General features: G+C 51.7%; 3 non-coding genes across 3 annotated transcripts; all 3 read right to left on the bottom strand.

Moving 5' to 3' along the window:
- Nucleotides 1-2061: 2061 nt before the first annotated feature.
- trnai-uau (transfer RNA isoleucine (anticodon UAU)) lies at nucleotides 2062-2135 on the bottom strand. Its single transcript has one exon. It is a non-coding gene; the product is annotated as a tRNA-Ile (tRNA).
- Nucleotides 2136-10898: 8763 nt separating this feature from the next.
- On the bottom strand, nucleotides 10899-10971 carry trnat-agu (transfer RNA threonine (anticodon AGU)). The gene has a single exon. It is a non-coding gene; the product is annotated as a tRNA-Thr (tRNA).
- Nucleotides 10972-12125: 1154 nt separating this feature from the next.
- Nucleotides 12126-12198, bottom strand: trnat-agu (transfer RNA threonine (anticodon AGU)). Its single transcript has one exon. It is a non-coding gene; the product is annotated as a tRNA-Thr (tRNA).
- Between the last annotated feature and the right edge of the window lie 6756 nt (nucleotides 12199-18954).

The following is an 18954-nucleotide window of genomic DNA, read 5'->3' as shown; positions in this document are numbered from 1 at the left end:
TCTTTGGGAACACTTTGAACAATGGAACAGGTCAGTGCTGGAGGTGTGGGGGTGGGCACTCATCAAGGGGATGTTGATTTCAGCAGGCTGTTTGCAGAAATTGTGAATATACAGGGCATTTGGTACGCATGTGCAAAAAATCGGCAGCTCGGCTAGAATACGAATCAGAAGGGTCGGAAAGCGGATCAGAAGATGGTGGAGACAGTACCCGGGACACCGATGTACAGCGGGTCAACACGATCAATGGCCGCTGCTCCTACAACAGGACGCCTCCTATAATGATGAGGGTCCTGCTCAACGGGATATCTGTCAACATGGAGCTGGATACGAGAGCGAGTCAATCTCTCATGGGGGCTCAACAATTTAAACAGCTGTGGCCGCATAAAAGAGACAGACCAAAACTCACAAGGGTCGACACCAAACTAAGGACCTATACCAAAGAAATCGTACCAGTCCTCGGCAGCGCCATGCTCTCTGTCACACACAAAGGGACAGTGAACCGACTTCCCCTGTGGATTGTCCCTGGAGACCCCCCAGCACTGCTGGGGAGAAGCTGGCTGGCAAAACTAAACTGGAAATGGGATGATGTCCATGCCATGTCATTAGAGGAACGGACCTCCTGCTCAACAGTTATAAAGTGATTTGAACATCTCTTTCAGCCAGGTGTGGGCACTTTCAAAGGGGCCAAAGTCAAAATCTATATCACACAGGATGCTAGACCGGTCCATCACAAGGCCAGAGCTGTACCCGATGTGAAGAGGGAAAAGATTGAACACGAACTGGACAGGATTCTGCAGGAAGGCATTATCTCACCTGTGGAATTTCGCGACTGGGCATGTCCCATTGTCCCAGTCATGAAGCCTGATGGATCCGTACGAATCTGTGGGGACAGACAGACAGCCCAGGCGAGTCAACAACAATCACACCAATCGAAACAGACAGCCCAGGCGAGATACCAGCAACCACACCCAAAGAAAAACAGACACCAAGGCAAACAACTGAACCACAACTCAGACGCTCCACGCGAGAACGAAGACCACCTGAGAGACTGAACCTATAAAGACAATAAGACCTTGGGGGAGGGTGATGTCATGTATCTTACATTATTATATATAACTGTATCCCAACATGCTATACATGACTGTAATATGATATGACCTGTAACCACCAGCATACCTTACCACCAGGGGTACACTTGCAAGAGACAGGTATATAAGGGCAGGTCTCAGGCAAGTGCAGCATTCCAGAGCTGTGAAATAAAGGTGCAGATCCAGAGTGAGCTTGACTTCACTACATGCCTCGTGTGAATCTGTACTGAGGGGACAGGACTTTACAGGGTCGTGATGGAAAAGAGAGAGAGAGATTTGGAAGGGTGTGAGGGGAGCCTGTTGTTCCAGGGTAGAGAGAGTGTGGAAGGGGAAAGAGAGGGGGAAGGAGTGGGACAGAGGAGAAGTGAGAGCGAGGGGGAAGGGGAAACAGGGAGGAAGAGAGAGGGGTGAGAGTGGAAGGGGACAATCTGAAATGAAAGGGAAAAGTGAGAGAGAATGTGGAGGAAGGAGGGAGAAGGCAGAGATGGTGAATTTAAATACTGAGCTAATTTAGAGTAGGCCCCAGTGAGATTTGAACTCACGACCAGTGCTCTAACTACCGAGCTATGGAGCCACCAGCCTTGGGAGAAACAGGGGAAGGAGCAGGAAAGAGAAAAGAGAGTGGAGTTATGACTTGAATAGATACTGCAAGCTCAAAGTAAGGTGTGACCGGAGTCCTTTATTACAGATCTCAGAATGCCTCTCCGGCCTGTGAGGCCTCCTTATATACAGGTGCTCCCAAGGGATTGAGACTCCAGGGGATGTGCCATCTGCTGGTTAGACATGGTATTTACAGGTTTATATACATAATAATGGGGAAGGCAGAGAGAGATCTGGAAGGGGAGAGAGAGTGCAAGAGAGATGAGAAGGGGAAGGGTGTGAGGGGAGCCTGTTGTCCCAGGGTTGGTCTCGGAGCTGTTGAATATTTATAATTAAACCCCTTGTTAATTGAAACACCGAGTTAATTTTGAGTAGGCCCCAGTGAGAATTGAACTCACGACCCCCTGGTCTATAAAACCAGTGCTCTAACCTCTGAGCTATGGAGCCACCTGCTCTATCACAGACAGGGGAAGGGAAAAGAGAGTGGAAGGAGTGAGAAAGAGGGGGAGAGAGAGGGAGGGGAAGGGAAGAGAGAGAGAGAGGGAAAGGGGAGAGAGAGTGGAAGGAGTGAGAGAGAGGGGGAAGGGGAGAGAGAGAGAGGGGAAAGAGAAGTTAAGAGGAGAGAGGGGGAAGGAGTGAGAAAGTCGAGAGTGGAAGGGGAGAGAGAGGGGGAACGTGAAGAAAGGGGTAGGGGAGAGAGGCAGAGGGGGATGAAGAGAGGGTGAGAGAGGGCAATGAGTGAGAGATGGGGAAAGCGAGATAGTGGGAAAAAGATACAGACCAGGTCATGATGGGGAAGGGAGACTGGTTGTTCCAGAGTCAGTCTCACAGCTGTAATATTTATAATTCAACCATTGTAAATTGAAATACTGGGCTAATTTTAAATAGCTCCAAGAGAGATTTGAACCCACAACCCCTGGTTTGCTAGACCAGTGCTCTAACCCCTAAGCTATGGAGCTACCTGTTTTAAAAACGATAGGGTAAGGAGCACGAAAGAGAGGGGAAGGGGAGAGAGCAGAAGGGAAGAGAGATGGGAAGGAGTGAAAGAGGGTTAAAGGGAGAGAAAGGAGAAGGGGAGAGAGCGGGGAAGGAGTGAGAGAGGGGGAAGGGGAGAGAGGGGGAAGGAGTGAGAGAGAGGGGGAAGGGGAGACAGGGAGAGGAAGGGGAGAGAGAGAGGCGGGGAGAATGTAGAAGGAGGGAGAGAGGGGAAGGAGTAGGAAAGAGGGAAGAGAGAGGGAAAGAGAAAGAGAGGGAGGGGAAGAAGAGAGAGAAGGGGAGAATCTCAAAGGAAAGGGAAAGGAGAGACAGACAGGAGGGCACCTGCTCTGGGAAAGACAGGGGAAGGAGCTGGGGAGAGAGAGAGTGGAAGAGAGGGAGAGAGGGAAAGGGGTGAGAGAGGGAAGGAGAGAGAGAGGCAGGAGAGAGAGAGAAGGGGAGACAGAGGCAGGGAAGGGAAAGAGAGGGAGTGGATGGGGAGAGTGAGTGGAAGGAGAGGAAGGAGTGAGAGAAGAGCGAGGGAGAAGGAAAGAGGGTGGGGTGAGGGAGGGGGAAGGGGAGAGAGGGGAATGAATGAGAGACGGGGAGAAAAAGATGTAGAATGGGGAAGGGAGAGATAGATTTGGAAGGGGAGAGTGAGTGCAAGAGAAATTAGCCTGTTGATCCAGAGTCAGTCACAGAGCTGTTTCATATTTATAATTAAACCCCTTGTTAACTAACAGCAAATTTAAATGCTGAGCTAATTTTGAGTATGCCCTGTGAGATTTGAACCCATAATTCCTGGTTTCAGAGACCAGTGCTCTAACCCCTGAGCTATGGAACCAACTGTAGAGAGAGAAGGGGAGAGAGGAGAGAGGGGAAGGAGAGAATGAGACAGGGGAAGGAGAGAGAGGGGAAGGGGAAAGAGAGGGTGAAGGAGTGAGACCGAGCGGGGAAGGGGAGAGAGAGGAAGAATCTGAAAAGAAAGGGAGAAGAGAGAGAGAGGAGGGAGAAGAGAGAGAGAGGAGGGAGGGGAGAGAGTGTGAGAGAGGGGAATGAGTGAGAGATGGAAAAAGATGTAGAACTGGTCGTGATGGGGAAGGGCGAGAGATATTTGGAAGGGGAGCGAGAGTGTAAGAGAGACAAGAAGAGCCTTTTATTCCAGGGTCGGTCTCGGGGCTGTTTAATATTTATAATTAAACCCCTTGTTAATTGACAGTGAATTTAAATACTGAGATAATTTTAAACAGGCCCCAGTAAGATTTGAACTCACAACCCCTGGTTTACAATACCCAATACTCGAACCCCTGAGCAATGGAGCCAAATAAACTCGCAAAGATACGGGAAGGTGCAGGAAAGAGAGGGGAAGGGAAGAGAGAGTGGAAGGAGTGAGAGAGAGGGGAAAGGGAGAGAGGGGGAAGGGGAGAGAGGGGGATGGGGAGAGAGAGAGAGGGAAGGGTAGAGGGGGAAGGAGTGAGGGAGGGGGGGAAGGGGAGAGAGGGTGAAGGGGAGAGAGAGAGAGGGAAGGGGAGAGAGAGTGGAAGGAGTGAGAGAGAGGGGAAAGGGAGAGAGGGGGAAGGGGAGAGAGGGGGATGGGGAGAGAGAGAGAGGGAAGGGGAGAGTGATTGGAATGAGTGAGAGAGAGGGGAAGGGAAGAGAGAGTGGAAGGAGTGAGGGAGAGGGGAAGGGGAGAGTGGGGGAAGGGGAGAGAGAGAGAGAAGGGGAGAGAGAGTGGTAGGAGTGAGAGAGAGGGTAAGGGGAGAGAGAGAGGGAAGGGGAGAGAGAGTGGAAGGAGTGAGAGAGAGGGGAAAGGGAGAGAGGGGGAAGGGGAGAGAGGGGGATGGGGAGAGAGAGAGAGAGGGAAGGAGAGAGTCATTGGAAGGAGTGAGAGAGAGGGGAAGGGAAGAGAGAGTGGAAGGTGTGAGGGAGAGGGGGAGAGAGGGGGATGGGGAGAGAGAGAGGGAAGGGGAGAGGGGGAAGGAGTGAGGGGGAAGGGGAGAGAGAGAGAGGGAAGGGGAGAGAGATTGGAAGGAGTGAGAGAGAGAGAGGGGAAGGGAGAGAGAGAGAGGGAAGGGGAGAGAGATTGGAAGGAGTGAGAAAGAGAGAGAGAGGGGAAGGAGTGAGAGAGATGGGAAGGGGAGAGAGAGAGGGAAGGGGAGAGAGAGTGGTAGGAGTGAGAGAGAGGGGAAGGGGAGAGAGAGAGGGAAGGGGAGAGAGAGTGGAAGGAGTGAGAGAGAGGGGAAAGGGAGAGAGGGGAAAGGGGAGAGAGGGGGATGGGGAGAGAGAGAGAGGGAAGGGGAGAGTGATTGGAAGGAGTGAGAGAGAGGGGAAGGGAAGAGAGAGTGGAAGGAGTGAGAGAGAGAGAGGGGAAGTGGAGAGAGAGAGAGGGAAGGGGAGAGAGATTGGAAGGAGTGAGAGAGAGAGAGGGGAAGTGGAGAGAGAGGGGGAAGGGGAGAGAGAGTGGAAGGAGTGAGAGAAAGGGGAAGGGGAGAGAGAGAGGGAAGGGGAGAGAGAGTGGAAGGAGTGAGAGAGAGGGGAATGGGAGACATGGAGGAAGAGAGTGGAAGGGAGGGAGAGAGAGGAGGGAAGGGAAGAGAGAGGGGGAAGAGAGAGAGATGTTATGATTTGAATAGATACTGCAAGCTCAAAGTAAGGTGTGACTAGTCCTTTATTACAGATCTCAGAATGCCTCTCCAGCCTGTGAGGTCTCCTTATATACAGGTGCTCCCAAGGGATTGAGACTCCAGGGGATGAGCCCTCTGCTGGTTAGACATGGTATTTACAGGTTTATATACATAACAATGGGGAAGGGAGAGAGAGATCTGGAAAGGGAGATAGTGTAAGAGAGAAGAGGAGAGGGGGAAGGGTGTGAGGGGAGCCTGTTATTCCAGGGTCGGTCTCAGAGCTGTTTAATATTTATAATTAAAGCCCTTGTTAATTGACAGGGAATTTAAATTCTGAGCTAATTTTGATTAGGCCCCAGTGAGATTTAAACTCACGACTCCCGATTTACAAGACCAGTTCTCTAACCCCTGAAACATAGAAACATAGAAAATAGGTGCAGGAGTAGGCCATTCGGCCCTTCGAGCCTGCACCACCATTCAATATCATGGCTGATCATTCACCTCAGTACCCCTTTCCTGCTTTCTCGCCATACCCCTTGATCTCTTTCGCCGTAAGGGCCACATCTAACTCCCTCTTGAATATATCCAATGAACTGGCATCAACAACTCTCTGCGGTAGAGAATTCCACAGGTTAACAACTCTCTGGGTGATGAAGTTTCTCCTCCTCTCAGTCCTAAATTGCTTACCCCTTATCCTTAGACTGTGTCCCCTGGTTCTAGACTTCCCCAACATCAGGAACATTCTTCCTGCATCTTACCTGTCCTGTCCCGTCAGAATTTTATATGTTTCTATGAGATCCCCTCTCATTCTTCTAAACTCCAGTGAATACAGGCCCAGTCGATCCAGTCTCTCCTCATATGTCAGTCCTGCCATCCCGGGAATCAGTCTGGTGAACCTTCGCTGCACTCCCTCTATAGCAAGAATGTCCTTCCTCAGTATCGGAGACCAAAACTGAGCTATGGAGCCACCTGCTTTGGGAAAGACAGGGGAAGGAGCAGGAAAGAGAGGGGAAGGGAAAAGAGAGAGTGGAATGGGAGAGAGAGAGGGGAGGAGAGAGAGAGGTAGGGGAAGGGGGGAGAGAGAGAGGGGAAGGGGAAAGAGAGGGAGTGGGGTAAAAAGATGGAGAACGTAATGCGATGGAAAGAGAGAGCAGCAGAGAGGGGAAAGAGGAAGAAGGAGGCATGTGAGAGAAATGGGAAGTGGGAGTGAGAGAAAGGGAGAAAGTGTGGAAGGGGCGGGGAGAGAGAGAGATGGGGGAAGGAGCGAAATAGATCGGAGAAGGGGAGAGAGAGATGCAAACAAACGAGTGAGAGGTGAGGAGAAAGGGAAAGTGAGAGGGAGGGGTCGGGGGAGAATCTGAATCGTGGGAAAGAATAGAAGGAGGGAGAGACTGGTATTTAAATACTAAACTAATTTTGAGAAGGTTCCACTGAGATTTGAACTCACAACCCTGGTTTACAAGACCAGTGCTCGAACCCTTGAGCTATGGAGTCACCTGCTCTGGTAAAACAGGGGAAGGAGCAGGAAAGAGAGGGGAAGGGAAAAGAGAGCGTGGAAGGAGTGAGAGAGAGGGGGAAGGAGTGAGAGAGAGGGGGAAAGGGAAAGAGAGAGGGGAAGGAGAGAGAGAGGGGTAAGGGGAGAGAGAGAGGGGAAAGGGGAAAGAGAGAGGGGAAGGGGAGAGAGAGGGGTAAGGGGAGAGAGAGAGGGGGAAGGGGAAAGAGAGAGGGGAAGGAGAGAGAGAGAGGTAAGGGGAGAGAGAGAGGGGGAAGGGGAAAGAGAGAGGGGAAGGGGAGAGAGAGGGGTAAGGGGAGAGAGAGGGGTAAGGGGAGAGAGAGGGGGGAAGGGGACAGAGACGGGGGAAGGAGAGAGAGAGGGGGAAGGGGAGAGAGAGGGGGGAAGGGGAGAGAGACGGGGGAAGGAGAGAGAGAGAGACGGGGGAAGGGGAGAGAGACAGAGGGAAGGGGATAGAGATCCAATGAGTAGAGGCTCAATCTACTCAACCTTTCCTCATAAGTCAACCCCCTCATCTCCGGAATCAACCGAGTGAACCTTCTCTGAACTGCCTCCAAAGCAAGTATACCCTTTCATAAATATGGAAACCAAAACTGCACGCAGTACTCCAGGTGTGGCCTCACCAATACCCTGTATAACTCTAGCAAGACTTCCCTGCTTTTATACTCCATCCCCTTTGCAATAAAGGCCAAGATACCATTGGCCTTCCTGATCACTTGCTGTACCTGCATACTAACCTTTTGTGTTTCATGTACAAGTAACCCCCAGGTCCCCCTGTACTGCAGCACTTTGCAATCTTTCTCCATTTAAATAATAACATGCACCTTGATTTTTTTCTGCCAAAGTGCATGACCTCACACTTTCCAATATTGTACTCCATCTGCCAAATTTTTGCCCACTCATTTAGCCTGTCTATGTCCTTTTGCAGATTTTTTGTGTCCTCCTCACACATTGTTTTTCCTCCCATCTTTGTATCGTCAGCAAACTTATGGAGCCACCTACTTTGGGAAAGTCAGGGGAAGGAGCAGGAAAGAGAGGGGGCGGGAAAAGAGAGAGGGGAAGGAGTGAGAGAGAGGGGGAAGGGGAGAGAGTGGGGAATGGGCTAGAGGGGGAGGGGGAGAGTCTGATGGGAAAGGAGAACGAGAGCGAGGGAAGGAGAGAAAGGGAGGAGGGAGAAGGGCGAGAAGAGTGGAGACAGGGGAGGGGAGGGAGAGAGTGGGGGAGAAAATGAAAAGGGAGAGGGGAAGGAGTGAGCGACAGTGAAAGGGGAGAGAGAGAGGGGGAAGGGGAGAGAGAGAGAGTGGAAGGAGTGAGAGTGGGAAGGTGAGACAGGAAGGAAGAGAGAGGGGAATGGGAGAGAGAGGGAGGTGAAGGGCAGAGAGAGGGGAAGGGGAGGGGGGGAAGAGGAGGGAGTGGGGATAGAGTGGGGAGAGAGAGCGAAGGGGAGAGAAGGGTGATTGGGAGAGATAGCGAGGGAAGGGTAGAGGGAGAAGGGGGGAAGGAGAGAGAGAGGGTTGGAAGGGGGAAGAGAGGGGGTAAGGGGAGAGAGTGGGGTAAGGGGAGAGAGAGGGGTAAGGGGAGAGAGAGGGGGGAAGGGGAGAGAGACGGGGGAAGGAGAGAGAGAGGGGAAGGGGATTGAGAGGGGGTAAGGGGAGAGAGAGGGGGAAGGGGAGAGAGACGGGGGAAGGAGAGAGAGGGGGAAGGGGAGAGAGAGGGGGAAGGGGAGAGAGACGGGGAAGGAGAGAAAGGGGGAAGGGGAGAGAGAGGGGTGAAGGGGAGAGAGAGGTGGGATGGGGAGAGAGAGGGGTAAGGGGAGAGAGAGGTGGAAGGGGAGAGAGACAGGGGAAGGAGAGAGAGGGGGAAGAGGAGAGAGAGGGGGGAAGGGGACAGAGACGGGGGAAGGAGAGAGAGAGGGGGAAGGGGAGAGAGAGGGGGGAAGGGGAGAGAGACGGGTGAAGGAGAGAGAGAAGGGGGAAGGGGAGAGAGACAGAGGGAAGGGGAGAGGGACAGAGGGAAGGGGATAGAGATCGGGGAACGGGAGAGAGAGAGGAAGGGAAGAGATAGTGAGGGGAAGGGGAGAGAGGGGTGAAAGGGAGAGAGAGGGGTGAAAGGGAGAGAGAGGGGGAAGGGGAGAGAGAGCAGAAAGGCGAGAGAGATAGAGGAGGAAATGGGGTGGAGGAGAGAGAGGGAACGGATGAGAGAGAGGAAGATGTGTAAGAGAGGGGGAAGGGGAAAGAGAGGGAGGGGAACGGCAGAGTTTGGGGAAGGGGAGAGGGGAATGAGTGATAAAGAGAAACGAGGAAAGAGAGAGAGCGTAAAAAGAGGCAGAATGTGGAAAGCAGGAAGAGAGGGAAAATGGGGCGAAAGGAGAACAGGAGAGACTTGTGTTCCAGGGTCGGTCACAGAGCTGTTTAATATTTATAATTAAACCGCTTGTTAATTGACAGTGAATTTAAATACTGAGCTAATTTTGAGTAGGCCCCAAGGAGGGGAAAGAGAGAGAGGGCTGAGGGGAAAGAGAGGGAGGGCTGAGGGGAAAGAGAGAGGGGGAATGGGCAGAGAAAGGCAAAAGAGTAGGAGAGAGGGAGAACGGAGAGAGAGGAAAAGGGGAGAGAAAGGAAGGAGAGAAAAAGAGGGGGAAGGGGAGAGAGAGGGGGAAGGGGAGAGAGGGAGGAAGAAAGAGGGACAGGAGAGAGAGAGAGAGGGAAGAAGTGAGAGATAGGTGGGAGGGGATAAGAACATAAGAAATAGGAGCAGGAGTAGGCCATACGGCCCCTCGAGCCTGCTCCGCCATTTAATACGATCATGGCTGATCCGATCATGGACTCAGCTCCACTTCCCTGCTCGCCCCCTTATCTCCTTATCGGTTAAGAAACTCTCTATTTCTGTCTTAAATATATTCAATGTCCCAGCTTCCACAACTCTCTGAGGCAGCGAATTCCACAGATTTACAACCCTCTGAGAGATGAAATTTCTCCTCATCTCAGTTTTAAATGGGCGGCCCCTTATTCTAAGACCATGCCCCCTAGTTCTAGTCTCCCCCATCAGTGGAAACATCCTCTCTGCATCCACCTTGTCGAGCCCCCTCAGAATCTTATACGTTTCCATAAGATCACCTCTCATTCTTCTGAATTCCAATGAGTAGAGGCCCAACCTCCTCAACCTTTCCTCATAAGTCAACCCCCTCATCCCCGGAATCAACCAAGTGAACCTTCTCTGAACTGCCTCCAAAGCAAGTGTACCCTTTCGTAAATACGGAAATCAAAACTGCACGCAGTATTCCAGGTGTGGCCTCACCAATACCCTGTATAACTGTAGCAAGACTTCCCTGCTTTTATACTCCATCCCCTTTGCAATAAAGGCCAAGATACCATTGGCCTTCCTGATCACTTGCTGTACCTCCATACTAACCTTTTGTGTTTCATGCACACGTAACCCCCAGGTCCCGCTGTACTGCAGCACTTTGCAATCTTTCTCCATTTAAATAATAACTTGCTCTTTGATTTTTTTCTGCCAAAGTGCATGACCTTACACTTTCCAACATTGTACTCCATCTGCCAAATTTTTGCCCACTCACTTAGCCTGTCTATGTCCTTTTGCAGATTTTTTGTGTCCTCCTCACACATTGCTTTTCCTCCCATCTTTGTATCGTCAGCAAACTTGTCTACGTTACACTCAGTCCCTTCTTCCAAGTCGTTAATATAGATTGTAAATAGTTGGGGTCCCAGCACTGATCCCTGCGGCACACCACTAGATACTGTTTGCCAACCGGAGATTGAACCATTTATCCCGACTCTCTGTTTTCTGTTAATTAGCCAACCCTCTATCCATGCAAATATATTACCCCCAACCCCGTGAACTTTTATCTCGTGCAGTAACCTTTTCTGATGGGGAGAGAGAGAGTGGAAGGGGGGGGGCGGGGGGCCGAGAGAGAAAGAGAGCTGAAGGGGAGAGTGAGAGAGAGAAAGGGAGAAGGGGAGAGAGAGAAGGGGAGAATCTGAAAGGAAAGGGAAAAGTGAGAGAGAGGAGATGGAAAGTGAAAAGGCAGAGGCGGAAGAAAAGAGAGTCACATATTTAAATACAAAACTAACTTGAAGTAGGCCCCAGTGAGATTTGAACTCATAACCTCTGGTTTACTAGACCAGTGCTCTAACCTCTGAGATATGGAGCCACCTGCTTTAGGAAACATAGGGCAAGAAGCAGGAAAGAGAGGGGGAAGGGGAAAGAGAAAGGGCAAGGAGCGAGAGAGAGGGAAAGAGGAAAGAGAGGGAGGGGAAGGGGAGAGAGGAGAAGGAGTGAGAGAGAGGGAAGTGGAGACTGGGAGAAAGAGAGAAGGGCAGGGGAGAGAGCGAGGGAAGGGGAAAGAGAGGTTAAGGGAAGAGAGGGGGAAGGAGTGCGAAAGAGAGGGGAAGGGGAGAGAGCGGAAGGGGAGATAGATGGGAAGGAGTGAGAGAGGTGGAAAGGGAGAGAAAGGAGAAGGGGAGAGAGGGGGGAACGAGTGAGAGAGAGCGGGAAAGGGAGAGAAAGAAGAAGGGGAGAGAGGGGGGAAGGAGTGAGAGAGAGCGGGAAAGGGAGAGAAAGGAGAAGAGGAGAGAGGGGGGAAGGAGTGAGAGAGAGGAGGAAAGGGAGAGAGGGGGGAAATGAGTGAGAGAGAGGGGGAAGGGGAGACAGGGAGAGGAAGGGGAGAGAGAGAGGCGGGGAGATTGTAGAAGGGGGAGAGAGGGGAAGGAGTAGGAAAGAGGGAAGAAAGAGGGAAAGGGAAAGAGAGGGAGGGGAAGAAGAGAGAGGAGGGGAGAATCTCAAAGGAAAGGGAAAGGAGAGAGAGACAGGAGGGCACCTGCTCTGGGAAAGACAGGGGAAGGAGCTGGGGAGAGAGAGAGTGGAAGGGGAGAGAGAGTGGAAGGAAGGGAGAGAGGGAAAGGAGTGAGAGAGGGAAGGAGAGAGAGAGAGAGGCAGGAGAGAGAGAGAAGGGGAGACAGAGACAGGGAAGGGAAAGAGGGAACGGATGGGGAGAGTGAGTGGAAGGAGAGGAAGGAGTGAGAGAAGAGCGAGGGAGAAGGATAGAGAGTGAGGGGGAAGGAAAGAGGGTAGGGTGAGGGAGGGGGAAGGGGAGAGAGGGGAATGAGTGAGAGATGGGGAAAATGAGATCGAGGGATAGGGAGAAAAAGATGTAGAATGGGGAAGGGAGGGAGAGATTTGGAAGGGGAGAGTGAGTGTAAGGGAAATGAGCCTGTTGTTACAGGGTCGGTCTCAGAGCTGTTTAATATTTCTAATTAAACACCTTGTTAACGAACAGCAAATTTAAATACTGAGCTAACTTTGAGTAGGCCCCAGTGAGATTTCAACCCACAACCCCTGGTTTACTAGACCAGTGCTCTAACCCCTGAGCTATGGAGCCACCTGTTTTGGGAAATACAGGGGAAGGAGCAGGAAAGAGAGAGGAAGGGAAAAGAGAAAGTGGAAGGAGTGAGAGAGAGGGGGAAGGGGAAAGAGAGAGGAAAGAGTGAGAGAGAGAAAGGGGAGAGAGATGGGAAGGCGAGAGAGGGAGGAGACAGGGGAGAGAGAAAGGAAGGGGAGAGAGAGTGAGAATGGGGAGAATCTGAAAAGAAAGGGAAAAGTGAGAGAGAGGAGAGAGGGGAGGGAAGATAGGGGAAGGGGAGAGGGCGAGTCAAAAGGGAGAGGGGGCAGGGGAGAGAGTAGGTAGGGGAGAGAGGGGGAGGGAAGAGAGAGGGGGAAGGGTAGACATGGAGCAGGAGAGTGGAAGTGAGGGAGGGAGAGGAGGGAAGGGAAGAGAGAGAGGGAAGGGAGTAGAGAGGGGGAAGGGAAGAGAGAGGGGGAAGGGGAGAGAGTGGTGGGGGGAGAGAGAGGGGGTGGAGAGAGAGAGGGGGTAGGGAGAGAGGAGGGAGAGGGGAAGGGGAGAATGGGACAGGGGACGGAGAGAGAGGGGAAGGGGAAAGAGAGGGTGAAGGAGTGAGACCGAGCGGGGAAGAGGAGAGAGAGGGAGAATCTGAAAAGAAAGGGAGAAGAGAGAGAGGAGGGAGGGGAGAGGGAGAAGGTGAGAGTGGGGAATGAGTGAGAGACGGGGAAAGCGAGATAGTGGGAAAGGGAGAGAGGGGTAAAACGATGTAGAAGGGAAGGGAGAGAGAGATTTGGAAGGGAAGAGAGAGTGCAAGAGAGACGAGAAGAGGAGAGGGGAGCCTGTTATTTCAGGGTCAGTCTCATCGTTGTATAATATTTATAATTAAAGCCCTTGTTAATTGACAGTGAATTTAAATACTGAACTAATTTTGAGTAGGCCATAGTGAGATTTGAACGCACGACCCCTGGTTTACGAGACCAGTGCTCTAACCCCTGAGTTATGAAGCCACCTTCTCTGAGAAAAACAGGGGAAGGAGCAGGCAAGAGAGGGGAAGGGAAAAGAGAGGGTGGAAGGAGTGAGAGAGAGGGGGAAGGGGAGACAGAGGGTAATGGGAGAGAGAGAGAGGAAGGAGAGAGAGATGTGAAGGCGAGAGAGGGAGGAGACAGGGGAGAGAGAAAGGAAGTGGAGAGAGGGGGAGAATGGGGAGAATCCGAAAAGAAAGGGAGAAGAGAGAGAGAGAGGAGGGAGGGGAGAGAGGGGAACCGGAGAAGGTGAGAGAGGTGAATGAGTGAGAGACGGGGAAAGCGAGATAGCGGGAAAGGGGTCAAAAGATGTAGAACACGGCGTGATGGGGAAGGGAGAGAGAGACGAGAGCCTGTTGTTCCAGGGTCGGTCTCAGCGCTGTTTAATATTTATAATTAAAGACCTTGTTAATTGACAGTGAAATTAAATACTGAGCTAATTTTGTATTTGAATACTGTTGACAAGACAGTGCTACCTGAGTAGGCCCAGTAGACTTGAATTCACAACTCCTGGTGGGGGTCGGCTAGCGCCAGAGTGATGGGAAAGACACGGTAAGGAGCATGAAAGAGAGGAGAAGGGAAAGAGAGTGTGGAAGGAGTGAGAGAGAGGGGGAAGGGGAGAGAGTGAGGAAGGGAAGAGAGGGGGGAATGGGAGACATTGAGGAAGAGAGTGGAAGGGAGGGAGAGAGGGGGGGAAGGGAAGAGAGAGGGGGAAGGGGAAAGAGTGGTGGGGGGGAGAGAGAGGGGGAAGGGAAGAGAGAGGGGGAAGGGGAGACAGAGGGGGAAGGGGAGAGAATGGGGGGGGGTGGGGAAAGAGACGAGAGAGGGGGAATGGGAGAGAGAGGAGGGAAGGGAAGCGAGAGAGAGGTGTTATGACTTGAATGGATACTGCAAGCTCAAAGTAAGGTGTGACTGTCGTCCTTTATTACAGATCTCAGAATGCCTCTCCGGCCTGTGAGGCCTCCTTATAGACAGGTGCTCCCAAGGGATTGAGACTCCAGGGGATGTGCCCTCTGCTGGTTAGACATGTTATTTACAGGTTTATATACATAACAATGGGGAAGGCAGAGAGAGATCTGGAAGGGGAGAGAGAGTGTAAGAGAGACGAGAAGAGGAGAGGGGGAAGGGTGTGAGGGGAGCCTGTTGTTCCAGGGTCAGTCTCGGAACTGTTTAATATTTATAATTAAACCCCTTGTTAATTGACGGTGAATTTAAATACTGAGCTAATTTTGAGTAGGCCCCAGTGAGATTTAAACTCACGACTCCTGGTTTACAAGACCAGTGCTCCAATCCCTGAAACATAGAAACATAGAAACATAGAAAATAGGTGCAGGAGTCGGCCATTCGGTCCTTCGAGCCTGCACCACCATTCAATATGATCATGGCTGGTCATTCACCTCAGTTCCCCTTTCCTGCTTTCTCTCCATACCCCTTTAGCCGTAAGGGCCATATCTAACTCCCCCTTGAATATATCCAATGAACTGGCATCAACAACGCTCTGCGGTAGGGATTTCCATAGGTTACCAATTCTCTGAGTGAAGAAGTTTCTCCACATCTCGGTCCGAAATGGCTTACCACTTATCCTTAGACTGTGACCCCTGGTTCTGGACTTCCCCAACATCGGGAACATTCTTCCTGCATCTAACCGGTCCAATCCCGTCAGAATTTTATACTTTTCTATGAGATCCCCTCTCATTCTTCTAAACTCCAGTGAATACAGGCCCAGTCGATCCAGTCTCTCCTCATATGTCAGTCCTGCCATCCCGGGAATCAGTCTGGTGAACCTTCGCTGCACTCCCTCAAGAGCAAGAATGAGGAGACCAAAACTGAGCTATGGAGCCACCTGCTCTGGGAAAGACAGAGGAAGGAGCAGGAAAGAGAGGGAGGGGTCAGGGGAGAATCTGAAAAGTCAGAAAGAATAGGGAGGAGGGAGAGACTGGTATTTAAATACTAAAGTGAGGTTGAGTAGGCCACAGTGAGATTTGAACCCACGACTGCTGGTTTTAATGACCAGTGCTCTAACACCTGAGCTATGGGGCCACCTACTTTAGGAAAAACAGCGGAAGGAGCAGGAAAGGGAAAAGAGAGAGTGGAAGGAGCGAGAGAGTGGGGGAAGGGAAGACAGTGGGGAAGGAGTGAGTGAGAGAGAGGGGGAAGTGGAGACAGGGAGGAAGTGAGAGAGGTAGGGGAGAGGGAGAGGGAGAGGGGAAAGAGAAAGGGGCGTGGGGAAAGAGAGGGAGGGAATGGAGATTGAGAGTGTGAAACGGGAGGAGAGAGAGGGAAGGTGTGGGAGAGAGGGGGAAGGAGTGAGAGAGAGAGGGGAGAAGGGGAGACTGGGAGGAGAAAACAGGGAGAGCGGAGAAAGAGAGGGAAGGAGTGAGAGAGAGGCGGGAGGGGAAAGAGAGGGAGGGGATAAGGACATAAGAAATAGGAGCAGAAGTAGGCCATTCGGCCCCTCGAGCCTGCTCTGCCATTTAATACGATCATGGCTGATCCGATCATGGACTCAGCTCCACTTCCCTGCCCGCTCCCCTTATCCCCTTATCGGTTAAGAAACTGTCTATTTCTGTCTTAAATTTATTCAGTGTTCCAGCTTCCACAGCTCTCTGACGCAGAGAATTCCACAGATTTACAACCCTCTGAGAGAAGAAATTCCTCCTCATCTCAGTTTTAAATGGGCGGCCCCTTATTCCAAGACCATGCCCCCTAGTTCTAGTCTCCCCCATCAGTGGAAACATCCTCTCTGCATCCACCTTGTCAAGCCCCCTCAGAACCTAAAACGTTTCGAGAAGATCACCTCTCATTCTTCTGAATTCCAATGAGTAGAGGCCCAACCTCCTCAACCTTTCCTCATAAGTCAACCCCCTCATCTCCAGAATCAACCAAGTGAACCTTCTCTGAACTGCCTCCAAAGCAAGTATATCCTTTCGTAAATATGGAAACCAAAACTGCACGCTGTATTCCGGGTGTGGCCTCACCAATACCCTATATAACTGTAGCAAGACTTCCCTGCTTTTGTACTCCATCCCCTTTGCAATAAAGACCAAGATACCATTGGCCTTCCTGATCACTTGCTGTCCCTGCATACTAACCTTTTGTGTTTCATGCACAATACCCCCAGGTCCCGCTGTACTGCGGCACTTTGCAATCTTTCTCCATTTAAATAATAACTTGCACCTTGATTTTTTTCTGCCAAAGTGCATGACCTCACACTTTCCAACATTATACCCCATCTGCCAAATTCTTGCCCACTCACTTAGCCTGTCTATGTCCTTTTGCAGATTTTCTGTGTCCTCCTCACACATTGCTTTTCCTCCCATCTTTGTATCGTCAGCAAACTTATGGAGCCACCTACTTTGGGAAAGACAGGGGAAGGAGCAGTAAAGAGAGGGGGAGGGAAAAGAGAGAGGGGAAGGAGTGAGAGAGAGGGGGAAGGGGAGAGAGTGGGGAATGGGCCAGATGGGGAGGGGGAGAGTCTGATGGGAAAGGAGAACGAGAGCGGGGGAAGGAGAAAAAGGGAGGAGGTAGAGGGGCGAGAAGTGGAGACAGGGGAGGGGAGGGAGAAAGTGGGGGAGAAAATGAAAAGGGAGAGGGGAAGGAGTGAGCGACAGTGAAAGGGGAGAGAGAGAGGGGGAAGGGGAGAGAGAGAGAGTGGAAGGAGTGAGAGTGGGAAGGTGAGACAGGAAGGAAGAGAGAGGGGAATGGGAGAGAGAGGGAAGTGAAGGGTCGAGAGAGGGGAAGTGGGGGAAGAGGAGGGAGTGGGGATAGAGTGGGGAGAGAGAGCGAAGGGGAGAGAAGGGTGATTGGGAGAGATAGCGAGGGAAGGGGTGAGGGAGAAGGGGGGAAGGAGAGAGAGAGGGTTGGAAGGGGGGAGAGAGGGGGTAAGGGGAGAGAGTGGGGTAAGGGGAGAAAGAGGGGTAAGGGGAGAGAGAGGGGGGGATGGGGAGAGAGGGGTAAGGGGAGAGAGAGGGGGGAATGGGAGAGAGTGGGGTAAGGGGAGAGAGTGGGGTAAGGGGAGAGAGAGGGGTAAGGGGAGAGAGAGGGGTAAGGGGAGAGAGAGGGGGAAAGGGGACAGAGATGGGGGAAGGAGAGAGACAGGGGAAGGAGAGAGAGAGAGGGGGAAGGGGAGAGAGAGGGGGTAAGGGGAGAGAGTGGGGTTAGGGGAGAGAGTGGGGTAAGGGGAGAGAGAGGGGAAAGGGGAGAGAGACGGTGAAGGAGAGAGAGAGGGGGAAGGGGAGAGAGAGGTGGGAAGGGGAGAGAGACGGGGGAAGGAGAGAGAGAGGCGGAAGGGGAGAGAGACAGAGGGAAGGGGAGAAGGACAGAGGGAAAGGGATAGAGATCGGGGAACGGGAGAGAGAGAGGAAGGGAAGAGATAGTGAGGGGAAGGGGAGAGAGGGGTGAAAGGGAGAGAGAGGGGTGAAAGGGAGAGAGAGGGGGAAGGGGAGAGAGAGCAGGAAAGGGGAGGGGAGAGAGTGAGGGGATTGAGGGGGAAGGAGGAAAGTGAGATAGTGGGAAAGGGAGAGAGGGATAAAAAGACTCAGAAAGGGTCATGAGTGGGAGGGCAGAGAGAGATTTGGTAGGGGAGAGTCAAAAGTCCAATGAAAGCCGATTGGTCCTCAGTCAGTTTTAACATTTATAATTAAATGCTTTGTTAACTGACGGTGAAGGAACAGAGGCAAAGAAAGATAAAAGATGAATTTAAATACTAAGTTAACTTTAAACAGGAACCAGTGAGATTTGAACCCACGACCCTTGGTTTATTAGACCAGTGCTCTAACCCCTGAGCTATGGAGCCAGCAACTCGGCTGAGAATAGGGGAAGGAGCAGGAAAGAGAGAGAGAGGGGAAAGAGTGGGAAAGAGCGGGAGGGAGGGGAAGGGGAGAAAGTGGCGAAGGAATGAGAGAGTGGGGGAAGAGGAGACAGAGAGGAAGAGAGAGGGAGCAGAGGAGAGAGAGAGTGGGGTGGGGAAAGAGAGGTTAAGGGGAAAGAGAGAGAAGGAGTAAGATCGCAATGGGATTTGAGTACAGGGGCAGGGAGGTGTTACTACAGTTGTACAGGGCCTTGGTGAGGCCACACCTGGAGTATTGTGGACAGTTTTGGTCTCCTAACTTGAGGAAGGACATTCTTGTTATTGAGGGAGTGCAGCGAAGGTTCACCAGACTGATTCCCGGGATGGTGGGACTGACATATCAAGAAAGATTGGATCGACTGGGCTTGTATTCACTGGAGTTCAGACGAATGAGAAACATATAACATTCTGACGGGTTTAGACATGTTAGATGCAGGAAGAATGTTCCCGATGTTGGGGAAGTCCAGAACCAGGGGTCACAGTCTAAGGATAAGGGGTAAGCCATTTAGGACTGAGATGAGGAGGAACTTCTTCACCCAGAGAGTGGTGAACCTGTGGAATTCTCTACCACAGAAAGTTGTTGAGGCCAATTCATTAAATATATTCAAAAAGGAGTTAGATGTAGTCCTTACTACGAGGGGGATCAAGGGGTATGGCGAGAAAGCAGGAATGGGATACTGAAGTTGCATGTTCAGCCATGAACTCATTGAATGGTGGTGCAGGCTAGAAAGGCCTACTCCTGCAAAAGTTTTCTATAGAGAGAGAGGGGAACAACCTGAAAGGAAAGGGAGAAGAGAGAGAGACAGAGGCAAAGAATGATGGACAGTGAATTTAAACACTGAACTAATTTTGAGTAGGCCCCAGTGAGATTTGAACTCACAACCCCTGAGCTATGGAGCCACCTGTAACACCAGCCCCTGTTTG

This window comes from Pristiophorus japonicus, unplaced genomic scaffold (genome assembly GCF_044704955.1).
Source record: "Pristiophorus japonicus isolate sPriJap1 unplaced genomic scaffold, sPriJap1.hap1 HAP1_SCAFFOLD_221, whole genome shotgun sequence".
Taxonomy (NCBI): domain Eukaryota; kingdom Metazoa; phylum Chordata; class Chondrichthyes; family Pristiophoridae; genus Pristiophorus; species Pristiophorus japonicus.
Note: the sequence above shows the minus strand (reverse complement) of the source record. Positions and strands in the feature narration are given on the sequence as shown.